This window comes from Brienomyrus brachyistius, unplaced genomic scaffold (genome assembly GCF_023856365.1).
Source record: "Brienomyrus brachyistius isolate T26 unplaced genomic scaffold, BBRACH_0.4 scaffold34, whole genome shotgun sequence".
Lineage (NCBI taxonomy): Eukaryota > Metazoa > Chordata > Actinopteri > Osteoglossiformes > Mormyridae > Brienomyrus > Brienomyrus brachyistius.
The window spans coordinates 2,618,463-2,645,028 of NW_026042309.1; the positions used below are offsets into that span (position 1 = coordinate 2,618,463).

General features: G+C 44.5%; 1 protein-coding gene and 3 non-coding genes across 4 annotated transcripts in view; 3 read left to right on the forward strand and 1 right to left on the reverse strand.

Annotated features, from left to right (window-relative positions):
* LOC125721617 (NACHT, LRR and PYD domains-containing protein 12-like) overlaps nt 1-23,866 on the reverse strand; it is a 566,129-nt gene extending 542,263 nt beyond the window's left edge. Inside the window, exon 1 of the mRNA XM_048997598.1 lies at nt 23,780-23,866. The gene's annotated coding sequence lies outside the window, so the exon portion shown is untranslated. The remainder of the gene's footprint in view (nt 1-23,779) is intronic.
* On the forward strand, nt 1,926-2,116 carry LOC125721663 (U2 spliceosomal RNA). The gene has a single exon (XR_007385903.1). It is a non-coding gene; the product is annotated as a U2 spliceosomal RNA (small nuclear RNA).
* LOC125721659 (U5 spliceosomal RNA) lies at nt 2,539-2,652 on the forward strand. Its single transcript, XR_007385899.1, has one exon. It is a non-coding gene; the product is annotated as a U5 spliceosomal RNA (small nuclear RNA).
* On the forward strand, nt 2,850-3,041 carry LOC125721657 (U2 spliceosomal RNA). Its single transcript, XR_007385896.1, has one exon. It is a non-coding gene; the product is annotated as a U2 spliceosomal RNA (small nuclear RNA).
* Nucleotides 23,867-26,566: the final 2,700 nt, after the last annotated feature.

Consider the following 26,566-nt stretch of genomic DNA (forward strand, 5'->3'; position numbering starts at 1 on the left):
TATCCCAGGAAGTCGGGGGACAACTGTTAAACTGACCCAGTATGCAGACGACACCACGCTTTTCGTCTGCTCGGATCAGTCTCTCGGTCATGCCTTGAGCCTCGTTCACGCGTTCGGTTGGGCCTCTGGCGCGACGCTCAACCTCAGTAAGTCGGTGGCCAAGTATTTTGGCAGCTGGAAGGCGAGGGAGGACGTCGCAGGTGGTCTCACCCTCTGTGACGGTCCTCTCAAAGTTTTGGGGGTCAACTTCCTTTCGGATGGTGCCGCCCGGTTGAACTGGGAGGAGCGGTTGGCGATCGCCAGGCGGAAGATCGGACTGTGGAAGTCCAGGTCCCTGTCCTTCCAAGGTAAGGTTTTAGCCTTAAAAGTGGATATTCTTCCCACCCTGCTCTACCTTGCACATGTGTACCCTTTGCCCCGCTTCATGCGGAGGGGCCTGACGAGGGACGTTTTTTAACCTCGTCTGGGGGGGCAGGTATGAGTACGTGCGTAGGGAAGTGATGTATCTCGGAAAGGACAGTGGGGGGAGGGACGTTATTGACTTTCCTCTCAAGCTTGACTGCCTGTTCTTCTCGCAGCTCTGCACGCGCCTGGCAGCTCCCCTCGAGCACCCCCATCAGCACTTTGTGCGTCTGTGGCTGGCTCTCCCCATGAGACGTCTGGTGACGTCGTGGACCAACCTCGGCCCCAAGGCTGAGACCCTGCCGGTCCACTACAGCCACGCTGTCAAGTGGAGTAAGTCTATTCCGGCAGGTGTCAAGACAGAGGCCCTGACGAAGCACAGAGCCCTTTACAAGGCTTTGCTTGGTCATAGGGAGACTCGGGCCATGTTGGGCCTGGAGGAAGGCACATGGGCGAGAATCCAAGGGTTTGGATCACAGGCTGCAGGACCTGAACTGGCAGTGCCTTCATGGTAAGCTGCCAGTCAGGGACGTCTTGCACAGGCATAAGCTGACCAGACACCCCCGCTGCCCCAGGCCCGAGTGCAGCGAGGATGAGACCATCAAGCACGTGTTTTGGGACTGCGGGCATGCACAGAGAGTCTGGGGGTTGGTAGCGGGCCTGTGTGGACGTGTAGACCCACAGCCCGGTCTGACCTACGACAAGGTGTTGAAGGGGTGGGACCCCAACCTCCATAACCCCTTCGGCCCCTGGATGTGGCTGCTGGTCAGCATTACCAAGCGAGAGCTTTGGAATGCCAGGACCGCGCTCATCCGCAGAGGGGTTCGTCTGGAGGCACAAGGGGTATTCCGCAAAATCCGGGCCGATTTGGGTTTCAGGATGGAGACCGACGTCATCCAACGGGGCTACCACGAGGCCAAGGAGAGGTGGAAGGGCCTCTTTTGGCTTTAGCCCCGTTTCATTTAGGTGGTGACGCTCCATCCTACAGGGTCGACATGACGCACTGTCCTGAAGCACACAGGAGGTACTTTGGGTTTTAGGTAAGTGTGCTTTGTTTTTTGTGCGTGTATGGTGTTGCAAATATTCTTTTAATTAACTGCATGTACTGAGATTGAGCACGGCTGTGGTTGGTCACTTTTAGCACCTTTATGTATTAACATTAACTGTATTTATTAACATTTTATTCTATGTGCTGTGCCATGTCTGTGACTAACCAGTTTTTTAGCCTGAGGCCATTGATTTTTTGTGTTTTAGGATGATGCATAACCCTGTTTTAACCCGACCCTGGTGCCGAGGCCTGAGGTCTACGGGTCTGTTCCTTTTTTAAGGTTTTAATATTTTAATGGCTTGCATTTGAGGTGACATTTTAATTATGTTAATGGCCATATGATTGTAATTAGATTTTAAAGTGTGTATATGTATTGCTTGTTTTTATGTTTTGCTTATCCTATAGGGAATGGTTCTGTAATATATTTGTTTAATACTGTTTTAAAGGTGTTTTATTGTGTGACTTTAAAATGTACAGAACTGTTTAATAAAGCATGGAAAAAAAAAAAAAAATCTGTTCTTATCAGTTTAATATCTGATACGTCCCCCATGGAGGGGACCACATATTAAACGGATTTTTGGAATAGGGAGCCGGAAGTGGGGCTTGCCCCGTCCGCTCCACGCATCGACCCGGTATTGCAGTGTTTCTGGGAACGGTGCACCACTACTGCCCCCTGCTGTTGAAAGACAGAGCTGATCGGTGTTCCGCTTATCAGACCGAGAGCCTGCGCCGCTTGCCAGGCGATTAGCCGGTGTCGTGAGGGACGGACCCTGTCCGTGCGCCGGTCCCGCTTCCCTCCGTTTTTCTTTTTTTTTTTTTTTTTTTTTTTTTTTAATTATAAAAAGCACGGTCATGATACGCTCTCTGAGGGGTGGGCATCTGTGCTGAGGTAAGGCAGGCCGTCATCTTTGCCTTTTGAATTTTCTCTCATGTCTGTTTACATGATTGCTGATCTTTCAGATGCCAGGAGGACAGGGAGGAGTCGGGGCCCCGAGGCCGGTGGCTGCGACGCCCCCGAGAATTCAACCCCGAGCGGGGGCGTCACGGAGGCCCGGCTAGCGGCCACCTGCTGAGCGACGGCTCTGCATCGACTCGGGTCTCTCTTCATCCCGTATAAATCTTTCGCCTTTTACTAAAGATTTCCGTGGAGAGGGATAGCGATGAGTTCACTGTATTTTTGGAGGCTCTGTGCAAGCAGAGCTGCACCGCCGCTGTATCAAAGTAAGACTGTGCCCGGCTTAGCGGCCGGCTCTATCTGCCCAGTGGCGCGTTTCTGGTCCTCTGGGATCGTGCGTGGTCTCGCCGGGCGCCACCTCCCAGAGAGGCTGGCGAGGACCCAGCCGCGCCGGCTCCGTCGGCGTCCCACATGCCGGAGCCCGGCGGGGCGCAGTCTGCGGGCATCGCTTCTCGGCCTTTTGGCTAAGATCAAGTGTAGTATCTGTTCTTATCAGTTTAATATCTGATACGTCCCCCATGGAGGGGACCACATATTAAACGGATTTTTGGAACAGGGAGCCGGAAGTGGGGCTTGCCCCGTCCGCTCCGCGCATCGACCCGGTATTGCAGTGTTTCTGGGAACGGTGCACCTCTACTGCCCCCTGCTGTTGAAAGACAGAGCTGATCGGTGTTCCGCTTATCAGACCGAGAGCCTGCGCCGCTTGCCAGGCGATTAGCCGGTGTCGTGAGGGACGGACTCTGTCCGTGCGCCGGACCCTGTGCCATCTTCTCCTGCCATGTCGCTGACTAATCCAGAAGGAAAATGACTTTTAATATTCGAGTTTAAATGAGCAAGTGTAACAGCTCTACTGCTTCTTACGTTTTTTCATTTTATGCAAAGTGACATTTTTGTATTTTTTTTTTACTTTTTTTATCCAGCTAGGTTTATTAATGAATTAATTCAGAGTATGTATCCTTGGCCAAGCTCCATGGATTATATGCTGCTGTTGGAATCAATCTTGTCACATCTGTTATCAGATGCCGCTGTCTGGGAGGTTTGAACCCCCATTACTGCATGTTCTAGCCTTGATTGTGCTGGTTTGCCTGAGTCACTGCTGTTTCTGCTGCATCTGAAAAACATACAGGCAGCTTAACTGGCGTCATTAACAGGAAGATCAATCCTGTTGATACTCAACCTTCAGATGAGCTGGAAAGAGCAGCAGCAAGTGAGGAAAAATCTTCTGGAGTTAAGTACTTGGCACGGCAAGGCCTGGCTTTTCGAGGTGTTTGTAAGGAGAGTGGGAATTTCAACCAGCATCTAATGCAAACAGCAGAGGGCGCTGCAGAACTGACCATGTGGCTGAAAGGTCACTTTGATTTCACCAGTGCTGTTTAACTGTAACACCTGTTCCTGGGTTGCCCTCAGTCCTTGTTATTGGTTATGATTCTCACTGTCCTGCATTGTGTCTTGTTAGCTGTGTATTTAAGTGCCTGTTCTGCTTCTGTTCTTTAATGCTTCATTATAGCTGTATGTTGTATGTATGTATATAGTTCTCTAGTTGTGTTTATTCCATCATTTAGATCATTCCTGGTCATTTGCTGTTTATTTTGGATCCATCCTGATCCTTTTGGTTTTGATGTGTGTGTTGTAATAAACCCTATTTTTCCACCCGTGTCATGCACTGCCGCAACCAGAAGAGGGCAGAAGATATGGCACAAAAAACAAAGGAAGAAGCCTAACTTTAAAAACAAGAAAAACATCAAGACTCATCCAGCATGGGGCGGTAGGTTAACAAATAACACAAAAACAGTCAAAGAATAAGCAAACAAAAGAGTGAAAAGATGCAGAGATGACTGAGAAGCAGGGGATGACTGGAGAAGAGACGACAGGACCAGAAGACAGGAGGGATACAGGGAGAGCGGAGAAGACAGTATAACTGAAGAATGGGAGAAGAGGAGAGACCGCAGAGGAAGGAGAACATAGATGACTGGAGGGGAGGGAATATAGGAGCAACAGAGAGAAGGAGGAAGGGATGCGGAGGAGAAGACAGGATAAGAGGGGAAAATGTGAGCAGAGAAGGACAAACACCCCCACTGCCCAGCAAAGTGCACTTGTAAGTAAACCACAATTTTAGCCTTGGGCTCAATATCTGGACTTGTCTCTGTGTAGCAATGCATAGAATCCTTGACACTGGTTATGACTGTACTGTATTAGTCCTAAACCTGCCATTATAGTGTAAGGAGAAAAGATTTTTTTTTTTTTAATAAATCATTTAAAAAAAAAAGGTAGAGCGATGTAGCCCCCGGAGAAGTCCCCCCCCCCCCCTCCCAAAAAAAGCCCTTTTTGTTCCCTTCTAGCTACCAGATGAAACTCACAATGCACCCCAACGCCACCTAACTTCTCTTCCACATGATGCACCTTATTTACCCATTGAATCCTGTCTATTATTGAACGTTTTTCTATCCATTTGATTATCAGCTTATTACACTGTATGTACATTAGTCAGCCACATATGCTGTATGGCTTTGTTTTCCGGAAAGTCTGGGCTACTCAGATGTGTCATAATTCGATTTGTAAATGCTGACAGTCTTGATGTCATCCTTCATATCAGGAAAAACTACTTGTGCATATAGATATTTCTCAATTTTTAGTTTCATCCAATATAAAAATTGGCAGGTAGTACAAATATAATCTCATAAATGCTGAGATTAGAGTATCTGCGATGCAGGAATGCAGGGGTTTCATTGGGGCCCTTTCTATGGCTTAGTACTGTGAAGGAGTACATGGTTAGTGCCAGGCGCAAATGAATATCTTTGATTTTGCATCCATGTGGTAACTTGTTGAAGTTGTCTGATAGTCAGTAATACATGGTTTAATTATTATGATTGTTTATTTATTACTTTATAACATCTGAAAGAAACTGAAATAGGAAAGCTTATTTTAGTTTATGGTCCACTGGATAAACACAGACATTACAGACGGTTTTAGAGTCTAATGCTGAATGTTTTTGCTATCATTTTTCTGCCTGCATATGCTGTGATTAGTGCAGTGAAATTTGTGAATGTGTTTGTGGTTAGTATCATAGCCTCAGACAACAAACCAGCGCTGTAGCGCGTCACTGTGTTTACATGTGAGAGGGGTTCCAGTTACATAATGGGCTCGTTTTAATTCAACTGTTTTGACGGAGCTCGACAAACCTAAAAAATAAATGCTGGTGTTATCAAAAACTATGTCATATAGCTATATTTCAGATTTATTACAGCCAAACACATCTCGGAACTCCGAGGAATCTCCTTCTCCTTACATTTCCCTCCATCCCACTCTTCTCATCCCTCTATCCCTCAAATACTGTTACATTTGTCTTTTTTCCACACTCACACCCTATCTTGATCATGCTCTGAATGCTTGGCATCCATATGCATGGCAAACTATTTTACAGTCTTATCTAGTATAATAGGACATAAACATTGAATTTGATAGTTATGTTTTATTTTCATATTAGAACACAACGCATGAACATGAAGGGATCGTTTGCATTTGCAACCAACAAACCCCCCAGCGGAATACTGGCCGCGGACAGGGGTGGGAATCCCCAAGCTGGAAGACTGTACTGCATCATGTTAACATTAGCTAGCTAGTTATGGATACAGAGTGCACCGGACTACAACTATAAAGGACGTAAGGTGTGTGATAGGGTAAAACACTTACTAACAGGTAATGCACGTTAGCATTACGTTAAATGACCACTTTACCTGTTCCTTTACCAGAATATTCTCCTATGCGTTCGCCGAATGACAGCAGGCAGAAGGCGGCGCGTTTTTCAGAAAGAAAAGTTTCAGAGTTAAACTTACGCCGCGTTATATACAGGCACTTCTAACACGAACATTTGCAGCCATTAACTCATTGGTGGCAGTAACACATGAAATTACTTTTTCTGCTTCAAAATAAGGTAACACTGTGATTTTGATACTTTATCATTTCCTTTAACTTAACCGTACCTTCCTCCCATTCCTCCGTCTCTGCTTATTGACATTTAGGAGAGTGTCAGATATAAATTAACGATTGAAAATTATCAAACAAAGACAGACACAACACTGAAGAGATGACAAAGACACAGTTTGAAAAGTAAATATGTTTTATTGCAAATCTCTTATCTTAACATAGCCTACCTTATCATATGTTAACTTAACCCATCTTATATTTTAACTTAGCCTATCATCATATTTTAACTTAGCCTATCTTATCATATGTTAACTTAGCCTATCATATTTTATCTTAGCCTATCTTGTCATATTTTAACTTAACCTATCTTATTATATTTTAACTTAGGTTAAGTTATATGATAAGATAGGCTAAGTTAAAATATAATAAGATAGCCTATCTTATCATATAACTTAACCTATCTTAGCCTAAGTTGAAATATAATAAGATAAGACGAAATATATTAATATAAGCTATCTTATATTTTAACTCAGCATATCTTATCCTATCGTATCTTATAGCTACATTAACACTTAAACAGTATCTCTTTCCGTTGGGTCCCGCGGGATCGCAGTCCCAATGCAGGTCTCTAACACGGGTATTCTAAGAAAAAGAAAATAAACATTTTACTTAACTTTACTTAAAGCAGTCATATAACTGCATTATAAATACCCAATTAATGTCTTATAAATCATTTATTAAAGTATTAAAAACACGGCTGTAAATATTTATACAAAGGCATAACACATTATAGCTATGTTTGTCATGCCCGGCTCGTCCGCTCCTCCTGTGTGCCACGCCCCCTGATTACCCACGTGTTTTCTCCCGATTGTACCCAGCTGTGTCTAGTTAATTTGCTCAGTCCTGTGTATTTCAGTCCGTGTCTTACCTGAGTCCATTGTCTGTCATTGATGTTAGTCGGCGTTTCATGTCTCCTGCTCCCTGTTGGATTATTAAACCCCAGTTTGCCCCGATATATTCCTGTCCGCCTGCTCTTTGCCCGCCTGCCCGAGAGATCGCCCGCTTTTAAACAGTGCGATCGCGGCCAAGCGTGACAATGTTGATAATGCATTATGAATGCTCTGATCTATATATACACAATAAATATCTTCATAATACATTATATCGGCCATTAATCCATAATAAACATGGCTATAATGTGTTGTGCTTTTTTTTCTTCAATATTTATACCCATGTCTATAATATATTTATGGATGCATTACAGTGCATTGTGAAGGTGTCAATAATGCAGTTATATTACTGCTTTAAGTCATTTGTAAACCTGAATTCACAACCTTATAATTACTGCCTCTTGCTACTTCTTCTGAAAGGCAGGGGACAGCAGAAGAAGCACCACTTCATCATCTTCTTCTTCTTCTTGTGGCTCTTCTCAGTAGCATCTTCAGAAAGATCTTCGGCATTCACATGGAATGATACTTCTTCTTCACTGTAGATCTTCTCGGCAGCATCAGCATCTTCTTTTGTTTTATCTGTCTTCATCACTTCAGTCTCGTCCTCTTTCTCAGGTCCTTCTTCTGGTATAGTCAGTAGCTGTGATCTGTCTTCAGATGCCACCATACACTGAAACCTGACCAGTGTGGTAGCATCAGCATCTTCTGCCTGCTGGAATACCACATCAGCTTCATTTTCCTCAGGTCCATCTTCCTGTAAAGTCTGCAGCCATATTCTGGCTACATATGCCGCCATGCACTGCCAACTGTCCACTGTGGCAGCATCAGTGTCTTCTGCTTCCTGAAGCTCCTCATCTGTTTCTTCATCTTCCTCAAGTTCTTCCTCCTGGATGGGTTCTAGCCAAGTTCTGCCTCCTTGATGCCTCCACATACTCCACAGCATTCCCTGTACTTTTCCCTCCTCCTCCCTTAACCTCCTGCACATTCACTCCCACCTCACATCCATTCTCCTCACCTCCATTTAGCATATCCATCATACTAATACCAGCCTCTGTCCCCTCCGTCACAACCCTGGTGGCCTTCCCCTCAAATGTTCCCCACTCTGGTACCTCCACATATTCCTCACTACGCTGCCCCTTACCTCACCTTCCCCCCGGCTTGTCCACTCCTTCCTGACTTTCTTTTTTTTGTTAAGGTAGCAAGCTTTATAAATTTCCCAGTCTTCAGATGAAAGGCCGTAATTACTCTGAAGACTTTGAGATGAAATACTAGTGCTGGCTAGCAGTCCATCCTTTCCCACACTCTCCCCTCCCTTACTAACCCCTCCCTTACCCAAATCAGTAGACCCCCCCCAATCCCCCCTTAACCCCCCCAGCCTGGACAGTGGGGAGTGTCACTGGTGAGAACTCCTCCACACCTTCTCCCCAGTTGATCACTTCATCCCACAGGTTCCAGGCTTCCCAGTGTTGGGTGTTGGTCCATCGATCAGCTCTCTCAATTCGCTCTCTGGGGAATAAATCAGCACTTAACAGAGATAATAAAATAAATAAAGAGCTGGAATTTCTTCAATCATACAGAAAATACAATTGTTATAATTATTATAATAAATAATCACAGGGTTCATCCATCCATCCATCCATCCATCCATCATCTCCCGCTTAATCCGGGGTCGGGTCGCGGGGGCAGCAGCCTCAGCAGGGAGACCCAGACTTCTCTCTCCCTGGCCACTTCATCCAGCTCCTCTGAGGGGATCCCGAGGCGTTCCCAGGCCAGCCGAGAGACATAGTCTCTCCAGCGTGTCCTGGGTCTTCCCCGGGGTCTCCTCCCAGTGGGACATGCCCGGAATACCTCCCCAGGGAGGCGTCCCAGAGGCATCCTGATCAGATGCCCGAGCCACCTCATCTGGCTCCTCTCGATGCGGAGGAGCAGCGGCTCTACTCTGAGTCCCTCCCGAATGACTGAGCTCCTCACCCTATCTCTAAGGGAGAGCCCAGCCACCCTGCGGAGGAAACTCATTTCGGCCGCTTGTACCCGCGATCTCGTTCTTTCGGTCACTACCCATAGCTCATGACCATAGGTGAGGGTAGGAACATAGATCGACTGGTAAATTGAGAGCTTCGCTCAGTTCTCTCTTCACTATGACAGACCGATGCAGCGCCCGCATGACTGCTGACGCCGCACCGATCCGCCTGTCGATCTCCTGCTCCATCGTTCCCCCACTCGTGAACAAGATCCCGAGATACTTAAACTCCTCCACTTTAAAATCCCCAACCCGGAGAAAGCATTCTACCCTTTTCCTGCTGAGAACCATGGTTTCGGATTTGGAGGTGCTGATTCTCATCCCAGCCGCTTCGCACTCGGCTGCGAACTGCTCCAGTGAGAGCTGAAGGTCACGGCTCGATGAGGCCAACAGAACCACATCATCCGCAAAAAGCAGAGACCTAATCCTGAGGTCACCGAACCGGACGCTCTCAACGCCCTGGCTGCGCCTAGAAATTCTGTCCATAAAAACTATGAACAGAATCGGTGACAAAGGGCAGCCCTGACGGAGTCCAACCCTCACCGGAAACGAGTCCGACTTTTATTGCCACCCTTGCGGACCAAACTCTGGCACCGGTCATACAGGGACCGAACCACCCTTAAAAGGGAGCCCGGTACCCCATACTCCCGGAGCATTCCCCACAGGACCCTCCGAGGGACACGGTCGAATGCCTTCTCCAAGTCCACAAAATACATGTAGACTGGTCGGGCAAACTCCCATGAACTCTCCAGAACCCTGCTGAGATTATAGAGCTGGTCCACTGTTCCACGGCCAGGGCGAAAACCACACTGCTCCTCCTGAATCCGAGGTTCGACAATCCGGCGGACCCTCCTTTCCAGGACCCCCGAATAGACCTTGCCAGGGAGGCTGAGGAGTGTGATCCCTCTGTAGTTGGAGCACACCCTCCGGTCCCCCTTCTTAAAGAGGGGGACCACCACCCCGGTCTGCCAATCCAGAGGCACTGCCTCCGATGTCCACGCGATGCTGCAAATGCGGGTCAACAGCCCCGCAGCATCCAGAGCCTTGAGGAACTCTGGGCGAATCTCGTCCACCCCTGGGGCCCGGCCACCGAGGAGGGGCCTCCACCCCCGAGATAGGTGAGTCCACCCCCAAGTCCCCACACTCTGCTTCCATATCGGAAGGCGTGTCGGTGGGATTGAGGAGGTCTTCGAAGTACTCCCTCCACCGACCCAAAACGTCCCGAGATGAGGTCAGCAGCGCACCATCCCCACCATAAATAGTGCTGATGCTGCACCGCTTTCCTGCCCGGAGCCGCCGGATGGTGGACCAGAATCTCCTCGAAGCCGTCCGGAAGTCGTTCTCCATGGCCTCACCAAACTCCTCCCACACCCAAGTTTTTGCCTCAGCGACCGCCAAAGCTGCATCCCGCTTGGCCTGCCGGTAGCCGTCAGCTGCGTCTGGAGTCCCACAGGCCAGAAAGGCCCGATAAGACTCCTTCTTCAGCTTGACGGCATCCCTTACCACCGGTGTCCACCAGCGGGTTCGGGGATTGCCGCCGCGACAGGCACCGACCACCTTACGGCCGCAGCTCCGGTCAGCCGCCTCCACAATGGAGGCACGGAACATGGCCCATTCGGACTCAATGTCCCCCGCCTCCCCCGGGATATGGGAGAAGTTCTGCTGGAGGTAGGAGTTGAAACTCTCCCTGACAGGGGATTCCGCCAGACGTTCCCAGCAGACCCTCACTATACGCTTGGGCCTGCCAGGCCCGGCCGGCTTCCTCCCCCACCAGCGGAGCCAACCCACCACCAGGTAGTGATCGGTTGACAGCTCCGCCCCTCTCTTCACCCGAATGTCCAAAACATGCGGCCGCAAGTCCGACGACACGACTACAAAGTCGATCATCGAACTGCGGCCTAGGGTGTTCTGGTGCCAAGTGCACATATGGACACCCTTATGCTTGAACATGGTGTTCATTATGGACAGTCCGTGACGAGCACAGAAGTCCAATAACAAAACACTGCTCGGGTTCAGATCGGGGGGGCCGTTCCTTCCAATCACGCCCCTCCAGGTCTCACTGTCGTTGCCCACGTGAGCATTGAAGTCCCCCAGCAGAACAAGGGAGTCCCCAGGAGGAGCGCTCTCCAACCCCCCCTCCAAGGACTCCAAAAAGGGTGGGTATTCTGAACTGCTGTTTGGCGCATAAGCGCAAACAACAGTCAGGACCCGTCCCCCCACCCGAAGGCGGAGGGAGGCTACCCTCTCGTCTACTGCGGTAAACTCCAATGTACAGGCACCCAGCCTGGGGGCAATAAGTATGCCCACGCCCGCTCGGCGCCTCTCCCCGCGGGCAACTCCAGAGTGGAAAAGGGTCCAACCCCCCTCAAGGAGACTGGTTCCAGAGCCCAAGCCGTGCGTCGAGGTTAGTCCGACTATATCTAGCCGGAACTTCACAACCTCGCGCACCAGCTCAGGCTCTTTCCCCATCAGAGAGGTGACATTCCCTGTCCCTAGTGCTAGCTTCTGCAGCCGAGGATCGGACCACCAAGGTCCCCGCCTTTGGCTGCCGCCCAGATCACCTTGCACCCGACCCCTATGGCCCCTCCCATGGGTGGTGAACCCATTGGAGGGGGGACCCACGTGCCTTGTTCGGGCTGCGCCCGACCAGGCCCCATGGGTGTAGGCCTGGCCACCAGGCGCTCGCCATCGAGCCCCACCCCCAGGCCTGGCTCCAGGGGGGGGCCCCGGTGACCCGCGTCCGGGCAAGGGAAATCATGTGTCCAAAATTTTCTTCATCATGAGGGGTCTTTTGAGCCGCACTTCGTCTGGTTCCTCACCCAGGACCGGTTTGCCATGGGTGACCCTACCAGGGGCATAAAGCCCCAGACAACGTAGCTCCTGGGATCATTGTAACACGCAAACCCCTCCACCACGATAAGGTGTCGGCTCCAGGAGAGGTCACAGGGTTCACATATATAAAAAAGAAAGAATAATAGAAACAGCGAGCAAGATTGCAAAAAAAAATCTAAAATTCACGATACTGTAAGTGCAATATCATATTAAACAGTAATGTCACCAAATTAATAACTAGAATCAAATAGGAAACAGCTGTGCTCCACATTAAATGAATAATGCTAAAAAGGCCAATAGGATGTTGGGGTATATCTCCAGGTGTGTGGAGTTTAAGTCAAGGGAGGTAATGCTAAGATTATACAATTCCTTGGTGAGACCTCACCTAGAATATTGTGTGCAGGTTTGGTCACCATATCTTAAAAAGGACATTGTGGCCTTAGAAAAGGTGCAGCGTAGGGCCACAAAAATGATTCCTGGTCTTAGAGGAATGTCATACGAGGAACGGTTACTTGAGCTAAATCTGTTCAGTCTCAAGCAAAGGAGACTGAGGGGGGACATGATCCAGGTATATAAGATTCTAACAGGTTTGGATGCTGTTCAAGCAAATAGTTACTTCAGCATTAGTTTAAATACACAAACTCGTGGCCATAGGTGGAAATTAGCGGGAGAACACTTCAAGCTGGATTTAAGGAAGCACTTCTTTACACAGCGTGTAGTCAGAGTATGGAATACCCTTCCTGATAATGTAGTGCAAGCTGAATCCTTGGGTTCCTTTAAATCAGAGCTAGATAAGATTTTAACGACTCTGAGCTATTAGTTTAGTTCTCCCCAAGCGAGCTTGATGGGCCGAATGGCCTCCTCTCGTTTGTATAGTTCTTATGTTCTTATGTTCTTAATACCCAGATGAATACTACCAAGAACTGAGTTAACACTAATCAAGCTAAGAATATTTGAAAGTGTTAATCCTGTGTAACAATGTAAATAGATGTAATGATAAACGTAGAAGCATCTAGCCTACTCCGAAAGTAATGCCCCAATTTTTTTTAACAATTTACCTACCACCCTGAACAGTAGGGGGTCCCAACTTCCGGTCGGTTTTCCGGTACCGTCCGCGCGGAGTATTGCACCGGGCGGCAGACAACCGGGGGTAGAGGAGCCAGCCGTCCCGTTTATTAGGGGATCACGCCGTTTTGGAAAGAAAGCTGCCCGTATTGATGTACGGAAATACGCCATTAGCCCCGCATGTCCGTATACACCGTCAATCTCCCGCCGCTCGGCGAGGGAACCCCCAAATTATACCGCCGTCTTACCGATCCGTGACACTTTTCTACGACGGAAACCGATCCGCGGACATCGAAAGGTTGGGAAGCCCTACTAAACTAGCATGTTTGAGATGAATTTACTAACCAAATAGTCTGTCATTATTTAAATATTAGCAACCACAGTAGCAATAAAAACCACTGCACTTTAAATGACGTTAAAAATATGTAATATTTTTTTATCGTATTATAGACATTTACTATGTCATTATAGTATAAAAGGCTAAATAATCAAAGTAGCACAACATCAGTTGAAGAATTCAAAGACATTTTGGAGAGCTAACAAGCTACTCACCTCTGCGCCATTTTCACTCAGAAAGTTTGTTGCGCTTTAAACGGTAAAGTTTGTTTACGTTGTTTCTATGGAAACTGCTCTGACCTCCGCTTGACCGTAATATAAAGGCATGTATGCAGTAATTGGCTGATTGCAGATTTGATCCCTATGCAGTAATTGACCACTGACCTCTTGGACCCTCAGTGCTGCCGTCACCTGCATTGAGGCAGCTGTTACGTTTGCTGTCATTACATTGAGCCCAAAATATCAAAGTACAGGATTTAAAATTTGAATTAGTAACAGGACCGTGGGAAACAAAACATATATGTTATTGATCCTACGAAGAAAGTCTTCAATTTTCTCCTTCTTTCAGTTCTTAAATAACGTGTCAGTTTTTGCTCTGTTTGGTTGGGATTTACCATTTTAACATTGTAGCAGTTCCTAGGCAATACACAGACAAATTCTTTTTTTTAGGATGGAATTATTATGCTGTAAACGATTACCTTCACGTTTCAACAAAGGTACTTGCTTTTGATATATAATTTTTTGTACATGTGTACTCTGGTCATACCCCTTGTACATATGGATGGCATGGAAGGACAGTCACTGCTGTCACCTATACTCTCCCTGTCTGCTTTTCTCATTTAAGTGTTGATACGGCAAAAGAAGATGGATCTTTTGTAGAAATTTCCAGCCAGAGACTTGGTTCCTATATGAAGAGAATATTTAATTTTAATTCAGGCTAAGAAACTACAGAAAACCAGCTCTGCATGTGATCTCCCCTTTTCTGCACAAGGAGGGCACACACATCAACAATTAGCAATGCAGCAAAATACAGATGAACAATTTCTCACAGTTTCAGAATAAATCAGATTTCTCTGTAATTCAGAGATTGTCTAAGACTTCTGCTAGATCATTTTCTGCACTTGAACCTAATTTCAAGATAAATGACACCTGGGTCTATTAAAAGAAGGTGATGCTGCCTGACCCACCAACCAAGGCTGGGAGGAAAGGGAGGAATACTAGTCAAAGGAAGGAAGAAAAGCAGCCCACCCTATCTCATGGTCATGAATACAAAAGTCAGGGAGTGTTACGAAGAAGACACCACACTTAAGACCATTGGTTTTATGCACTGAATTACACCAGATAGAGTTTTTGCATTCTAGCTGTGTTACGTAACATTCCTCAGCCTTCATTTGTTTCCACAGAATGCAGGACATAATTTAGGGTGCCAAACAAGACAGCGGAACTGCAGTATAGCCAATTATTTGTTTCAGTAGTTTTATAACAACTCGAACATAAAATGTTTGTTTTTCTTAGATAAAAGTCCAGTTGAAACAGACTTTATTTTTAAATGTTAGATTGGATTTAAGAGATGGAACATGTTGCTTGTGTTAATACTGCTTTGATTTTGAGGATGAAGTCTGAAGTGTAATTAATAATAATTGACACTTTTATTGATCCCAGTAGGGAAATTGTCTTTTACGCCTCCCACAACTTGCTCTTTTTTCATAGAGGAAGTTGTCTGCGAAGGGCTGCCACCCGTAGCGGCGCCCAGGGAGCTGGGGGTTAAAGGTCTTGCTCAAGAACCCACAGGCTGAGGCTGGGTTTGAACCTGCGACCTTCTGATTACAGGCACACAGTCTTAGCCCACTGAGCCACACGCTGCCCCCTATTTTTTTTTTATTTATTTATTTATTTATTTTTTTTTTTAATAATTGACAATTATTGACAGTGTAGGTGACGTGTAACAGGTTGTTATTTTACTTTTAATTTATAATTATACAAGATTCTGTTTTCCTTCTTCTGTCTAACCTGATGGGTATAATATCCTTTAAACTTTCCCATGATGCTTTTGTCCTGCATCGCCCCTCCCTCTGTCTTTTCCCCTTTATAAGGGTCCCGACCTCATTTCCTCTTCCCTTTGGTGTATTGCACACGCGGGAAGAGGTGAGGATCTAGTGGCAGGGTCCCCCGAGTTAGTAAATCAATTGTATAATTATGACCCATATATTATATATTATATTTGATTTATTATTCATCATAAGCAGGGGATAGAAAACACGTCTATACATAAGTATATATCCCTTCCTCCTGCACCCCACATACACCTGATAACACCCCAAAACACAATGCAGAGTATAGGCAGGGAATAACCGGTTACATAGGTACACTAGTGCGACTTGTAAATATGCCCTTAATTTATGCCTGAATATGCCTCCCATATAGTGGCTGACCACATATCATGGTCAAAATGGTGAAAGACCCGGAGAGAGTGAGTGTATATGTATATATGTATGATGTGTATGTGAGAGACACCATCGGAAGTCCGATTCAGTTCCTCAGAGGTACGACTATGGAGACGCTTACAGTAATAAACTTGCTGACCGCAAAAACTGGCACTATGATGGAAGTTATGCAGAAGTGCAGAGTAGATGGAATAATTTTTGTACCTCAATAAGATTGTATGCCTTTTGCCTGTGTCTCCAGCCAGTGCCGGGGGTGAAACGTGCCTGCAATTATCAGCGGGATAACATTATCGTTTTTTTTATTCTGTGGAAAATGAAAGACCGATTTGCTGGCCAGATTTATTTATGAAACATAAACATGTTGTGGGCTATATAAGTAAAGTCAGGGCTCTCAAGTCTTATGCATTGACTGTGAGACACTTGCATTTCAACCAGTTCACATGTTCACACACCGCACCTTATGTTTGTCAAGCTGAGAAGTAAGGGTTAGGGTTATAATTATCAATAAATAATGTACTTCCCTGTGAAACAATGATGCTGGATGTTCATTTGCATATCATGATATGGTGCAGCCTTTTAATAGGTTTCTGTTTTTCTGTTAATCCATTCATGGTGTTGAATAAGTCAGCAAGCATAAGTGTAAGGCTAGTGAGTGACTGGTGTTTTCGGGGGAGACTCCCTAGAGCTGGAGAGAAATACCTTAAGGCACGGGATGAAAAATCCCAAATCTTCCAGGAAAAATGTCAGCATTATATGTATTTGCCACACAGAACAGAACAAAAAATTCCTTAGGGAATCACACGCCTACCATAGTCACTATACTACTCAGAACGCCTGGCAGCCACCCAATCAAACATAGGAATAGGTCCGGATTTATAGCGTTAGAATGTGGTAGAGACTAATATCCATAACGTACCATCCTAGAACACACTGTGTTCTAAAATTTAAGCCCAATTAAAATCTGAATATTAAATGAGGAAAATAATTTGATTTGTTCTTCTATCCCAAGTTGTGGTCTAAAATCAATAAGACCACCATCCATTATATCTGCTTTGGGGAAAATGCACTCCTGTAGCCACTAGGGGAGCTCTCACCTCTTCTGGGCCCAGCTAAATAATTGTTACGCATTCTAACAAGCTTTATTATCTGTGTCAATAAGCCCTGCTTTTACACTAACACTCCTGCTGAGAGGCTAGTTTGATTACCAGTCTTGCCCTTGTCATTAGGAACACATGAGAATTTGCACAGTGCTGTTTCACAGTGGATTCTCACTGGTTTTCCCCAAGACTGGTACGATACATTTTATTCAGTTTCATACCACAGGTTATTGCAAGAGGGATCAATTGGTTTACTTTTATACTGGTACAAGGAAACTATTATTATGATGGTGGGTTATCAAACACAGTAGCTGGCTACCTCAGACATAAGACGCCCATTATGTACCTGTGTGTCACCTATATGGGCTTGGAATCTGTATATCAATTGAAATAATTATTCATAGCCCAGATAGCATCATGTTATTGTTTCCGCGTTGAAGTATAGTTAAATGCATTGAATTATGGTCAGTGATAAATTATCAGCATTGAAACTGAATTGATTTTTGGTCAGATTTTAAATATTGAAAAATTAATGGTGGCGAAACCTTGATATAAAGTCACTTTTTCAACATTGAAAATAAGATGCTGAGTTAACATCAATATTATTGAAAATAAAAATGGAAAAGTGAATTTATGGGGGGCGGCATGATGGTGCAGTGGTTAGCACTGTTGCCTCACACCTCTGGGACCCGGGTTTGAGTCTCTGCCTGGGTCACGTGTGTGGAGTTTGCATGTTCTCCCCATGTCGTCGTGAGGTTTCCTCCGGGTACTCTGGTTTCCCCCCACAGTCCAAAAACATGCTGAGGCTAATTGGAGTTGCTAAATTGCCCGTAGGTGTGTGTGTGTGTGTGTGTGTGTGTGTGTGTGAGAGAGTGACTGGTGTGTGAGTGTGCCCTGCAATGGGCTGGCCCCCCATCCTGGGTTGTTCCCTGCCTCGTGCCCATTGCTTCCAGTATAGTAATAGTTCTGTAAACACAATTCAAGATTCAAATTTCAAGTATGAATGTTTATTCACATGCATCAAAACAAACACAAGACAACATACAATTTCACTGAGAGAGAGAAAAAAAATCATTCTTGTCGTCTCTTTGGGTCCGGCCACAGAATTTCATCAATATCACATGCAATGCTTTCTAGTTCAAGGCATCAACTCTCCTGGAGTGCCTCATCCTGGCCTGACATGATGCCTGGTTAATATCCTCGCATGCCTCCTCTATTACCTGTAAAAGAGCCATTCGTTGATGGGGATGACGATCATAGACCTTCCAGCACCAGGTAGAGAAGAATTCTTCAGTCGGATTCAAGAATGGAGAGTAAGGCGGGAGGTTGAGTACAGTGAAGAGTGGGCGACTGTAAACCAGTTGCGAACTAAAGCAGTCCTATGGAAACTAATATTTTCCCATATGATGACATAACTGGTCTGTGAACATTAGTGAGCATATGATGTAGGCTGTCCAGGAATGTAATAATGTGTGCAGTGTTACATGGGCCCAGGGTTGCATGATGGTGAACAGCACCGTTCTGACTTATAGCTGCACACATAGTTATGTTACCACCACGCTGTCCTGGGACATTGGTTATGGCACTGTGTCCAATAATGTTCCTGCCATGCCAACGCGTTCACTGTTTCTTTCAAAAGGGACTCTGTAAATGTGCTTCATCCTGATTCTGTTGCATGCCAGTACACGAGATAATGCAGAGATGCTCACATTGTTCATGTTTTGGGAGGTGGTGTCATCCTCTGTTATACGCTGCTGTATTTCTCGTAGCCTAATGGAATTATTTGTGATCACCATATTAACTATATGGGTCTCTCGTTCTTCAGTGAACATTCTTCCTCTGCCCCCAGATTCTGGATGTCTAGCAGGTCTGTAGAGTAACCATTTCAGTTTTTACCTGTACAGCATTGTTGTGTTTCTCATTAGAGTATGGTACTATTACAAAACGTACTGTGAAGTAACTGTACTAACCGATTCTCATTTGGAACCGTCCTCATGATGCCTGCTACAGCGTAGCGGCTCAGGTCAGACTGAACCCATTGGCCAGCTTCCCTCAGGGTCATTCCATGGTTGATCACATGATCCACTGTTGTAGCTCTGATGACATCAGTTATTCTATTTCTTCTTACCCTTCCTCCTTCCTCTTCACCTCCTCATCCTCTAAATTCACATCCTAGTCTTCATCCTCTTCCTGGCCCTTCTCTAATTCTCACTCTTCTCAGTATTCCTTCTCCCTCCATTGTTCTCCACACTGAAAGCTTACTGTACCTGTGGCTTATTTATAGCGCTCATGCTGATTGCAAAGTGAACTAATTATCTAAAACCGTTTTCACATGTGACAGTGCTCTTTGCATGCTAGCCAGTGACTACGCGAGATGGTATAGTCTCTATGGTTTAACTAGAGAAGGCTTGGAGGAAAATGCTGTGGAAAACTGATTATTTTGTGTCTTCTCTATGCCTGGGCTCTCTAGGAAAAGCATAGAGACCATATGTATCTCTACAATTGTGGAGATTTCTGTGGGGTGCAAATATATAGTATATATCAAATTTATATTATATAGATTATATCTAAGCATCATTCATACTCGAGTGAGAAGACAAGTATAAATCCATGTTATGAAAAGGTTTCTGTGTCGGAAAGGTACAGAAAGAGCCTAACGCAGGTTTACAGGAAACAAAGGTGTGGTGTAGAACACAAGGACATGGACAGAGAAAGGCAATGGCACAACCCCTCAATATGATCAATTCATCTACTCTGTGTCATCCTCCCAGCTGGCAAAGTAATTGTCAGCAAATAATGTACTTGACACGTACATTATTTACGTGTCAAGCCGTTCGGACGTTTTAAAACGTCTTAAAACTACGTGTTAACGCGGCCAATCTGAACGCCTTAACATGTTTAAAATTGGGTGCTACCACTTTATCGGTTTTTCAGGGGAAGCCCTGCAGACAGTCATTGCAAGAAGAGAAAAATGTTCCTCGGTCACTAGATAATGACCTCAGGTGGCTGATTTTCTGTCACTGCCTGATCTGTTCCATGTGTTCCACAGTTTTTTATTAGATTTGTTTAAAATACGTGGGAAAAAAATTAACAATGCAGTCACAGAATAATTATTTTGCATTTTAAAATAGTTTAATACTGCAGCACAGGAACAATACATGCAAAAGTATGGCAAGGCGTTTTAACATTTAATCGCTAGACTGGATATGTATTGCAGATATCTGTAATTCAATTCTTCCTAGTCAAAGAGAGCATTTCAGATATCCACAATGACATTCTTCCTATCCACAATTGTCATTTCAGATATCTAGAATGGCTATGCGACGTACATCCGGTAAAATATAAGGCAGCTAAATTATTGATGCCATTCATACTGTTGCTATGACCGTTCACTATAAACTCCTTATTACAAATAAATTAATAACTACATACGTTTCGTTGCTGAATATAGTTTTTGCTGTTAATGCAGAACAGAAAGTGATCAAAATGATAAGTTTAGCTCATCTGCACTGTTCAGCACAAAGACAAACACCAGTGCAATTAAATCAATATTAGCCAGATGTACCATTTTTGCTCCAGTTTCATTAAATGTTAAAACTGCCAGTTATACTTTGTAAAGATTTAAAGATATCTGTTCTGCCAGTTTAAATAAGCCCGTGATTCACCCCTCCAACAAATGGACTGTGCCGAATACAACATCACAGTCACGTTTGACACGTAATACATACGTTGCCTATACGTAATAACAACGTAGGACTCACATGGCTGAATGTAGAGACCACGTGACTACAACGTACAGGGCATGTACTGCACACGTATAGCCCTCATGTCAAAAGGGGTGTGTACGTTTATGCCAACCAATAGCATAGATGCATTAAAGGTATAAACATCTTAAGAGGTTCAAATTGGCCGCATTAACATGCAGTTTTAAGACGTGTTAAGATGTCCGAATGGCTTAACACGTAAGTAATATACGTGTTAAGACGTAATTTGTTTGACGTGTTGACATGGGCGTCAAAGTAGACGTTAAGTTCCAAATGGCCTTCCATAACAAAGTGGTCTTTCAAAATAAAATCACAATCAAATTCTTCACCCTTTGGTTATTTTTCTCTGTGACTTTCCTTATGTGTAATGAAATAGACCAGGGTGGCAAAATAAGTATTACTGTATATACAATATTGTCATGGAAATAAATCAATACTTATGTTTAATCAATTAGCCTATGATTATGGTTTAAAAGAAAATTGCAAAGAGCCATTTTCCTTTGTGTCCTAATGATTTTGATTTCATACATCATAAATAAAACCACATATTGTTGATAGTGATGTATTTGTGATTTTTTTCTACAGATCATCTGCAGTATATTGAGTCCCTAAGAAAAAATATATTTTTCAATTGTTACAATTGAATTGTTACAATTTACAATTGTTTTGCGTTTCCTCTCAATAGTTTTGTGTTCCCTCACAATACTTTTCCTAATAATAATAACTGTACTCTGTCCATTTAAAGAACAAAAGTTAGAATTAATGGATTAATAAGTATAAACCAAAACAATACAGACATGTCCAGTTAATGGTACTTTACTGTTTACAGTAACTGGCAGTCATTGGACATAGTGCAATTATTATTTTCATCATTATTTGTTATTATTATTATTATTATTATCCATCCATCCATCCATTTTCCAAATCGCTTATCCTACTACTGGGTCGTGGGGGGTCCGGAGCATATCCTGGAAGCAATGGGCACGAGGCAGGGAATAACCCAGGATGGGGGGCCAGCCCATCGCAGGGCACACTCACACACCAGTCACTCACACACACACACCTATGCGTAATTTAGTAACCCCAATTAGCCTCAGCATGTTTTTGGACTGTGGGGGGAAACCGGAGTACCCGGAGGCAACCCCACGACGACATGGGGAGAACATGCAAACTCCACAGACATGTGACCCAGGCGGAGACTCGAACCCGGGTCCCAGAGGTGTGAGGCAACAGTGCTAACCACTGCAATGCCACCCCCTAAATAATCCATTAATTAATAAAAATTAATGGGTGAAATAAAGAATTTTAAGGGTCTACGGACCCTTATAATAATATTAAACTCCCTTTATTAGAATTGAGGGCAAATGTAAGTAATTTTAAATAGTAAAGAAACCTTACAATACTCTTAAACTGCCCCTTAATTAATCAGAATTAAAGGGCAATATTATGTAATTACAGAACGTCAAACAATCTTAAATTGCCCCTTAATTCATAAAAAAATAAGGGGTGAAATAAGGATTTTTTGAGTGTAAATTTAAGAGGTAATTTTGAAAAATTAAGGGGGGAAATTCAGTAGTTTTACCCCTTAATTGGCCTTAATCATTGCACCATTTCCCTTAATTTCACATATAGCAATAATTAAGGTCAAAATTAGGGTAATTTTAAGAAGTAAAAATTAAGGGGCTTGATTTCGTAGTGTAAGGTGCGTGATACAGTAAAACACTTACTAACTGGTAATGCACGTCAGCATTACGTTAAATGACAACTTTACCTGTTACTTACCACAATCGTCTCCTATACTTTCGCCGAATGACAGCAGGCAGAAGGCGGTGCGTTTTTCAGAAATACACCGGAGTTAAACTTATGCCGCGTTATTTACCGGCACTTCTAACACCAACATTTGCAGCCATTGCAGGTGGTAGTAACACTGAAATGTCTCTTTCTGCGTCAGAATAAGGTAACACTGTGATTTTGATTCTTTATTTTTTTTTTTAACTTAACCGTACCTTCCTCCCATTCCTCCGTCTCTGCTTATTGATATTTAGGAGAGTCTCAGATATAAATTAAAGATGCAAAATTGTCAAACCAAGACAGACACAACACTGAAGAGATGACAAAGACACCGTTTGAATATTAAGTTTATGTTTTATTATAAAGCTCTTATCTTAACTTAGCCTATCTTATGATATTTTAAGTTAGGCTATCTTATATTTGAACTTAGCTTATCTTATCATGTTAACTTAGCCTATCTTAATTATTATATTGAAACAGCTTATTTTATCATGTGTTAACTTAACCTATCTTATTATATTTTATACTACGGGACCGTTGAATGCTTGAATCTGATTGGCTGACGAACGTTCTGAGGTGTGCAATTATTTTCAGATAACCGCACGGCGAACGTAGTTCCAGGTAGCTCTCTTGACCGCATTACAGATCCATATCACTTCGCATAGTTAACTGTAATAACGGGAATTAGCATACAGTACCTATACAGCACACAGGACTAACAAAAACAACAACATGACAGACGATTTTCCGAAAGTAAATTTTTATATTTACGGTGAATATGAAACTTTCAACAACTGGGCTGCAGCAGTATTAGTTAGCCTAGTGTACCAACTTAAAGGCTACACATGACATTTCTCACTAGCGAGGTAATAACAGCGCTGCATCTTAAAGCAGACTTACAGTTTAGAGACGGTGCTTCAGAACACTGTTGAGGGACACACAGAGGTAGCCTAATTCATACAAGCTCTCTCTCTCTCTCTGTTTCTCTTTCTCTGTGTCTCTGTCTATCTCGCTCTCTTTCTAATAACTTCATTATTAACTGCATTAGTCTGCTATCAACGGCTCAAGCCTCCATTGCCAGCTTTAAAATGACGTTTTGGAACTAGCAAAAGAGTCGTTGGATGAGATGCGGAAGAAATAATCCTACTCACAATAGCGATTTAAGTAGAAAAACCGGACGAATCCCTTGAAATATATCATCTGATCGATGTCTTGAGGTGTGGCAACCGTAGTATAAGCGGAATAATTGACTCCGGACCGTTGAATTATTAGAAAATAATGCACACCCGAGGTGTAACGGCCACTCCGCTTCGCGTCGTGGCCGCATTACCACCTCGGGTGTGCATTATTTTCTAATAATTCAACGGCCCGTCGTCAATTATTCCTTACTTAACTTAGCTTATCTTATCATATGTTAACTTATCTCATCCTATCTTATATTTACATTAACACTTAAACCGTATCTCTAATATCCCTCCGTCCCCGGCCATAACCCACAAGTCCGTCAGGAACAATGTCTCTGTCAGTCCTCCGTCTCCCACCATAACCCATAAGTCCGTGAATCCGCTGCAGGAGTTGCTGTTCCGCCGAATGCTGACGCTGCCCCTGGCCTCTCTCTGCTCGCAGGGCGCAGGAGCCGTTGCTGTCTGTCCGATGGAGGAACTTCAGCTGGGGCCTCTTCCTGGTCGCTCCTGCTTCCTCCAGGGGGGGTGGCCTGTCCCTCGTGCTCCATGGACGACTCCTCTGGCCACGGTGATTTTCTTCGGTTCCAGTCTGGGACAGCCGGTTGTTAAAACAAGCAAAGATGATTGATATAACACATTTTATGCTCTAATAAAAGTGCTCTAATAAGGTCTCTTAAGCCAGTGCTTTACCTTCGGTATGTAAGACACCCTCCGTGTCGATCCGGGCTTGTCAGTGTCATCCTTCTTCTTAATGACCTTCACCATGTCCACCCTCTCGCCGGTGTTCCTCTTTACTGCCTCATTTTTTTCGGGAAAAGTTCCCCCTTCCTTATATGTTATTTTAACTTTGATTTTAATTTTAATCTTAACAACTTTAATTTCTTGGGTGTCCATTATTTAAATGCTGTGACTTTTCAAAATACAAACTGTCGTTCAGATGATCGGAAGAAGTTTGAGAAGATAAGTACTTGTGATTCAAAAGTATACATACCCACATACCTGTGTTTTCACTCTTCCAGAACCATCACTACTGCTCATAACTCAGCCCATTGGCTACCTTTGCCATCTCCTGTCATCCCCAACATCTGCTACGTACATGGGTTATATGCCGCAGCTTTCCCCTTTCGCTTACCACCTACATACTTAGCTGCCCCCTCCATAAACCACGCACACTCTTTCTGTTCCTCACTCCCCACAATATAGAGGACTCCTCCAACACCATCAATATCACAATCTCTTCCCCTTTCTCTAGAACATCCATCACTTGCTCATAGCCCTGTCAGACACATACCATTTCCATTTTAAAACCCATGCTTCTTACGTTCCACCAATCCGGTGCTGCTTTAATCTCACTGCCTTGTTTGCGAGAGGTATGGGGAAAGGTTGCATTTTCACCTCCCCCACCCATACCGGTCGCACCCTCACTGTACTTCTGCATTTAAATTGTCCTCCCCCCTCCTGGGTTCCACGTGTAATCACTATCATCAGAGTACAAAGTTTGTTCCCTGGGCTGCCTATCCACATCAGCCCGGTCCAGCTTATCCCACTCCCGTATATCGCTGATCTCCTTCTGTGTGAAATCCTCTATAAGGATTTCAGACTGCCGTGGTCTCTGACCAGCAGCATCTTGCACCTCCCTTCTCCGCGAAATAGGGAGTGCAGAAGTCGTTAACGGAGGGCGATCAGTAACAGATCCCCGATCAGGATCCCCGACTTTATCTGGGTTCCAGACGTCAATATCATCATCAACGCCCGAGTCCCAGATATTGCCATCCCACCGCTCGGGATCTCAATTAGCAGCAGTTGCAGTAGCTACAAATGCTCTGATTTTCCGCGGACATAGTGTCCGTTTTTTCCTAGCATTGGCTTTTGCTACATGCATCGCCGCTCGCTCTGCAACCCCCGTTACTTGTTGCAGGCGTTGGTGTAAAATATCCACCTGACCCTGTGCCAGGGTCATCCGACCTAATATCTCCGCTAACTCTCTCATTTGTCCCTCTTTCTCCCTTTCTGCTTGGTCTGCGCGCTCATACTGCATTCTGTATGCAGCCAACACGATCCATAGGCGTCTCTGTAGAGCACACACGGGATCCTTTACAACCGGAACCTTTCTGAGGCATGACAATACCTGCTCAGGCTTGGCTTTTCTCAACGCTGCAGTCCAGGAATCAATAGGCCCTCTACCTTTCCTGATCTCCTGAGCTAACGCGGCAAACTGCGTCTCATCCCACTCAGGGAGGACTTCAGGCTCGGGCTCTGCTATCTTTCTCCTAAACATGTTTGTTCCTTAGTCCTATATCTTTTTCCTCTCAGATCCTGCCGACTACGTCAAAATGTCTTAAAATGCATGAGAGAGGGATATAGGGCTCTCGAAGGAACAAACAGGCACGCTTAGGTTCACTCAAAAAAACACTTTAATACAAATAATACAAGATAACCTCGCATTAAAATCAATATCAATTAAAAACAATGCAAGACAACCTTATACCACCAGAGATATAGAATAGTATAAATCATACGAATCATACGAATATATGATTATATATATATATATATATATATAATATATAGGAAGCAACAATAAAAATATAGGTAAGGCGAACTATTATCACAAGCGGTGATAATTAATTATTACTTACATTAAGTAAGTAATGCTTGTGGGAGGTTATCCTTGACAGCATGGTATTTGATCGGTGGGTAACGCCTGAGTGAGGTTATCCATGTCAGTATGGTATTAGATCAGTGGGTAACGCT